The 5,869-nt window shown below is 41.5% G+C and overlaps 1 long non-coding RNA gene across 2 annotated transcripts; it reads right to left on the reverse strand.

Annotated features, from left to right (window-relative positions):
• Positions 1–746: 746 nt before the first annotated feature.
• LOC117401383 (uncharacterized) lies at positions 747–5,490 on the reverse strand. Of its 2 annotated transcripts, XR_004544339.3 has the most exons (4): positions 4,970–5,490; positions 3,890–3,962; positions 3,435–3,678; positions 747–2,658 (listed from the first exon to the last, which is right to left on the reverse strand). It is a non-coding gene; the product is annotated as an uncharacterized LOC117401383 (long non-coding RNA). The 2 variants fall into 2 exon arrangements; XR_009319848.1 differs by having other exon boundaries at positions 3,890–5,490.
• Positions 5,491–5,869: the final 379 nt, after the last annotated feature.

The following is a 5,869-nucleotide window of genomic DNA, read 5'->3' on the forward strand; positions in this document are numbered from 1 at the left end:
AGGGTTATAAAAATACTGTTAAAAAATTCTAGGTGCAATCCTCCCTGTATTTCATACCAGTACTGGTGTTCAGAATCTGTGCATTGCCACTGAAGAGCATTCGGGAAAGGTTACATTAAAATCATTCAAAATAAAAAGACATTCGTTAGAGGAAAGAAAAGGGTTACAGGTTTTCATGCCAGTCCCTTTGGAGTTTGTGCTGTTATAGCTGTTGTTTTTTTAGTGAGTGTGAGTGTGTGGGGGGGGGAGGTCATTACAGCTCATGGGATATATTCTTCACAGATCTCACTAAAAAACAACTAAAAAAGTGCGATTCAATTTCAGGATTTCACTGCTTTGTTCTGTTAATGATGGCGCTCTAGTGGAGATGAGAGATAACAGTAGATCTTGCAATTATTTTTAGGCTCAGCCCACCGCTACCACCCCTGCGCTGACTCGGGAGGGTCGAAGATGAACACACGCTGTCCTCCAAAGATGTGCCGTCAGCCGCCCGCTTCTTTACACACTGCAGACTCACCATGCAGCCGCCCAGACCTACAGCGTCGGAGGACAACGCAGCCTTGGGCAGCTTACAGGCCAGACCACAGGGGTCGCTGGTACGCGGTGAGCCGAGGATACCCTGGCCAACCAAGCTCTCCCTCCCTCCCCCCTTCCCCCTCCCCCCCCCACCCGGGCAGCGCTTGTCCAATTGCGCACCGATAGGAAATGCCAGTAAGACACACTGTTGTGAAAAATTCTTTCAAATATATATATATTATTTTTAATACAGCACAAAACATTGTAAACAGGTATTTCAGTTTATTATATAATAAGCCTGTACAGATATAAAAACAGATAACACCACAACATGCGGTTTTAATACATTGTATAATTTACAATGAATATAGAAATGTACTTTCAGTGCCACTTTTTTTTTCATGTGTATCAAAACATAATTTTTCCTACTTTGCATCCGGTTTTTAACGTGAGCGCTGCTCTTGTTGCCATGGCACCAGCAGTTCTCCGACCAGAACGGTCACTTCGCTTTAGGACTACCAGTTGTAATAAAACAGATCAAACACAAGCCAGTTTAAAAATAAATGAACACGGGTGCCTGAAAGGGTTCAATTTATGGGTATCAAATCGCAGCCTATGCAGAACAAAGTGAAGCACATTACACAAAGGAATGAAGAGCAAGCCGTTTTTACAGAAAACAGCTGGTCAGTCTGGTACCAGGCATCATTTTTATTTATTTGTTTATTTAGCAGACGCCTTTATCCAAGGCGACTTACAGAGACTAAGGTGTGTGAACTATGCATCAGACGGAGCACAAGGAGGTTAAGTGACTTGCTCAGAGTCACACAACGAGTCAGTGGCTGAGGAGGGATTTGAACCGGGGACCTCCTGGTTACAAGCCCTTTTCTTTAACCACTGGACCACACAGCCTCATAAAAATGCAAGCACCCTAGCACACCTGAGACCTACACAGGTGACATTTAGGGAATTGTTAGGTTTCACCATTTTAATTGATTTAAGGGGAACAGAAGAACTAGGTAGAGAACAGGTGCAGCTAATAACGTACAAGCATTACATTGCATAAACAGTGAAATAAAAGGTGCTTTCAAGTAAAAACAAAGGAAAACAAAACATGCCCGCTGTGGGTAAACATGTCAGGAGCTTCTCTCCCGTTCATGATTCAGGTGTAAATGAGACCTCCAGGGGGCTTGACTGAACCCATGCTAACTGCACAGGCAGTAAACCTCAACCTCAGCGCATTAGCAGCTCAAGATTAATAGGCGATAAAGACATTGTTAAGTAATGCAGAACCTCCTCTTTACAACCAGCGTTTATTTCTCAGCTCATTTAACTTTCAGCAGCTGGAGCACCCTGTTCTGTTTAGTCTGTGCTTGTCCTGCCTGATTCCTTGTGCTGGCGCTTCAAAGTCCCACAGCAGAGTTTACACTGCCATCTTGTGGTGCTTTGTGTGAATTGCACCCAGAGCTTAAAATAAAACACTGCTCTTTCCTTGCATAGAAGTGGAATTTGGACCCTGTTTCCTCCGTTGTTTTATGGAATTCACTCTTGCGCATCATTAAAATGGTTGTAGCGAACCAAATCATTGTGTTGCACTTTCATTCTCTGTACAGGTCTCAAATGTGCAGTTTTGAAAGATGAAAAAACGACAGCACTTGGTAAACAGTATCATCTCAGTGGGGTCTTCTTACTGGCTGCAAAGCACGTCAGTTATTAAAAGGAAGCAGCTGGTTGGTTCCTGACAGGAAAGAAGGTCCTGAAGGGGTGGAGACCGTTTCCCTGATGAACAGGACATTAATGGAATTCATTTTTTCAGTGAGATACAATCACTATAAGAAGATGATAGTTCTGTACATATTTCATGTCTCCCAATGTGTTTGCAGGGCTGGGTGCAGAAGGTATATCCTGGTGCTTGTGGCAATTGATGACATGTTATTGTTATTAATAGTGTTCTGAAAAAACAACTAGGTGGTTTACAGCAAAGTGAATACCTGGCATGGCTTCACTTTAGAATGGTAGCACAGGCCTGTTTGCATTCCAGGACCCCTAGTGCGGCTTCTATAGCTGTCCACTTCGTGCCTGAGTGAAACCGAACGCCATTTTGTTCGCTTCTTCCTCTCTAGGACTTCTTTGCAGCCCCCAAACCTATAAATGAAGCATCTTTTATTTTATTGTATTGTTATGACACCTCAAAAGCATATATCACACTTTTGGAACATCATTATAATTATTTCCCAGAAGAAATGAGAGAATTACTGGCAATGGCGACACAATGAGGCTGGAATCAATACTAGGGCTTCATACCACCGGGATGTTTTTGCAACATGACGATGCAGCTTTTATATATTACAGGGATTTCATGTAAATATTTAACTGGAAAGGTATTTGGTGTCAAAAATGACCATGTTCACATTCAGAATTTATAAGTGATAAAAAAAAAAATCAATAAATGAAGTCTGAAATAAATAACACCCATTATACTGTACAAACGAGTGTGGTCTCGTTTCTGTAATTTGATTGGGTACTAGGGTTATTTTTACTCCTTAGATTGTATTATTAGTCTTTTAATATGGCACAATACTTCAATATTCAAAACGAAAGAATATTCAACCATTCATTTAAATTCTGAACTTGAAAAACTCTTGTTCACCCCAGTTTCTATTATTCTGTCCAGCCCCTGTGTAAGTCCCATATTGGTTGTTTGCCTATGTAGTAAACATCACAGAGTTACAGGGGCTAGACTATTCCAACCCAAAGCAATCAGAACTCATCTCCCATGAGATTGCTGTTCGGAGAGCAGTGAGAGGAGTTTCTAGTGCACAGATGGACGGGTCACAGTCAGCACCTTTATAATGATCACCCCTGGAAACCTCTGCCTGTGCCTCAGCTGGACAGGAAACAAAACAGCCTCCACATCTCACCTTGTCTCCGCGGCTGTGGCTTGGGCGAGGTCCTCTGGCAGGCATCCTGACAACCACTGGAAGACGTCACTGGGCTGACATGTGACTCAATCATCCCTGCTATCGAACAGAATTGTAGCACAGGCCTGTTTGCATTCCAGGACCCCTAGTGTGGCTTCTATAGCTGTCCACTTCGTGCTTGAGTGAAACCGAATGCCATTTTGCTCGCTTCTTCCTCTTTAGGAATTCTTGGCAGCCCCCAAACCTATAAATGAAGCATCTTTTATTTTATAGGAATAAATAACAAAACTATGAAACCACAGCAACGGCAAGTGAATCTGTTTAACAGTCCTGCATACACAGCTTAGCCACTTTGCTGGGACTGGTAATCACAGCTTTGTGACATAGACTCCACAAGGTGCTGGAAGGTGATATGGATCTGGCAGATCCGTGAAAAAATAAATAAAAATAGTTACCTTTTCACAAAGGTCCCCATGCAGACTCACGGTTTATGGAGGTGCTGTCACTTATCGCTATCCTCGATGTCTTCTAGAAAAAACCAAAATGACAGGAAACAAAAACTAACAACATTATTTTGTGTTATAAGACAAAGCCGGAGTAGAGACATTGGAGTTTCCTGTAGTAATATGATCAAAGTTTAAACTGTCAGTTTGATGTATATATGTAGTCATCTGTTTAGTTTAAGGGCCCACCCATATCATATAATAACATTACAGGCTAAAAGAATGTAATCTATTCAGTTTTGAACAAAGAAGACTACGCAGCAATCTGATTCAAGCATTCAAAATCCTAAATCGTATTGACAATGTCGACCCAGGGGACTTTTTCGACCTGAAAAAATAAACAAGGACCAAGGGTTACAAATGGAGATTAGATAAAGGGGCATTCAAAATAGAAAATAGGGGACACTTTTTTTACACAGAGAATTGTGGGAGTCTGGAACCAACTCCCCAGTAATGTTGTTGAAGCTGACACCCTGGGATCCTTCAAGAAGCTGCTTGATGAGATTCTGGGATCAATAAGCTACTAACAACCAAACGAACAAGATGGGCCGAATGGCTTCCTCTTGTTTGGAAACTTTCTTATGTTCTTCTTATGTTCTTATTATAAGGTTTGGAATAAATACCCTAGCTGCAAGTTAACAAACGATTTGAAGAAAAAATATTCATTAACAAATATTAAACTAAGGATAACAAAAGCCATCGAATCGCTGAACCAGTACAACCACTGTACTATTGTCTGATAGTAATGTCCATAGAAAGTAATGTCATTGCCAGTAAATAGCCTTTACCTGTCAGTAAGAATCACATGACTTGCTAGAACTGCACTGGGCAGACCTGTTATTCAAGATAAGAAAGTTTGCAGCCAGATATAATTAATGTAGCTGGCAAACTCTTACACACGTTACCCATGGTAGAAGTATAGCAAAGAGTCTCATAATGAATAGTGAAAGGGTAATAAAGCACTGTTAAGCATGGCAAGGCCCAGAGAGGTATGGTAAAGCCATTAATATTATTATTAAATAAATAAACTACCATCTTTCCTTAGAACAAGGTGCGCTCCGTTTCTAATCCCGGTGTGTTTAAAGACCTCGTTTTCGCCCAGCTGTCTGCCTTTGTACGTGAACTTGTGTTTCCAGGACGTGACTCCCTTCCTCACCAACTTCATGCGGAGATCGCGCACCGTGTCCGACGCCCGTACCGAGACTGACACCGAGGTCCCGTCCTCTTCAGCGATCTCCACCGTCAAATTGTACTTGACCGTGCCGGATATTACCCTGCGAATGTGCTTCATACCTTTCGCCATCTCCCAAAATGTATTATTATTATTATTATTATTATTATTATTATTATTATTATTATTAAGGATACAAAACTATAAAACACGAATTGCGAGGTGCCGGTTCTCTGCCCAGTTAAAATGAAGTTATGGTAGATGATGCGTCTCTTATTAATTACATGTGATGCATGTATTCCGGTTTGCTGCACTGGCAGAACTGCATTTTTGTCATTCAGATGAGGTGACTCAAACGCCAAGACAATGGGCAGGACCTTTAATATTCAAACGCACAAGGGGGGTTTTATTGTACTGCCAGAAGCTGCACAAAAACGATTTTTCTCTCGAGTAAAAAATGTAATGTTCATTCTTCAACTCCTGTGCTAAACTTGTAGGCCTAGTGGCGGCGGTCCTTTGAAAGGAGGGGGGGGGGGCTGTGGGATCGGCAGTAGAATTTGTTCTGAATTGCTATTGGTTCTAGTCAGTCGGATAATACAAATGACAAAAAATTACAACTGACAACAATTGCGGGATTAATATGTGTGACACAAGGCAGCTTTACTACAGCATCGGGAAAACTGTTCAGTGCAACATTGTCAGATTTAAAAAAAAAAAAAAATCTGTTCATCTATGATTGATATGTACCCCTACGTTGTTTT

Source organism: Acipenser ruthenus, chromosome 47 (assembly GCF_902713425.1).
Source record: "Acipenser ruthenus chromosome 47, fAciRut3.2 maternal haplotype, whole genome shotgun sequence".
NCBI lineage: Eukaryota > Metazoa > Chordata > Actinopteri > Acipenseriformes > Acipenseridae > Acipenser > Acipenser ruthenus.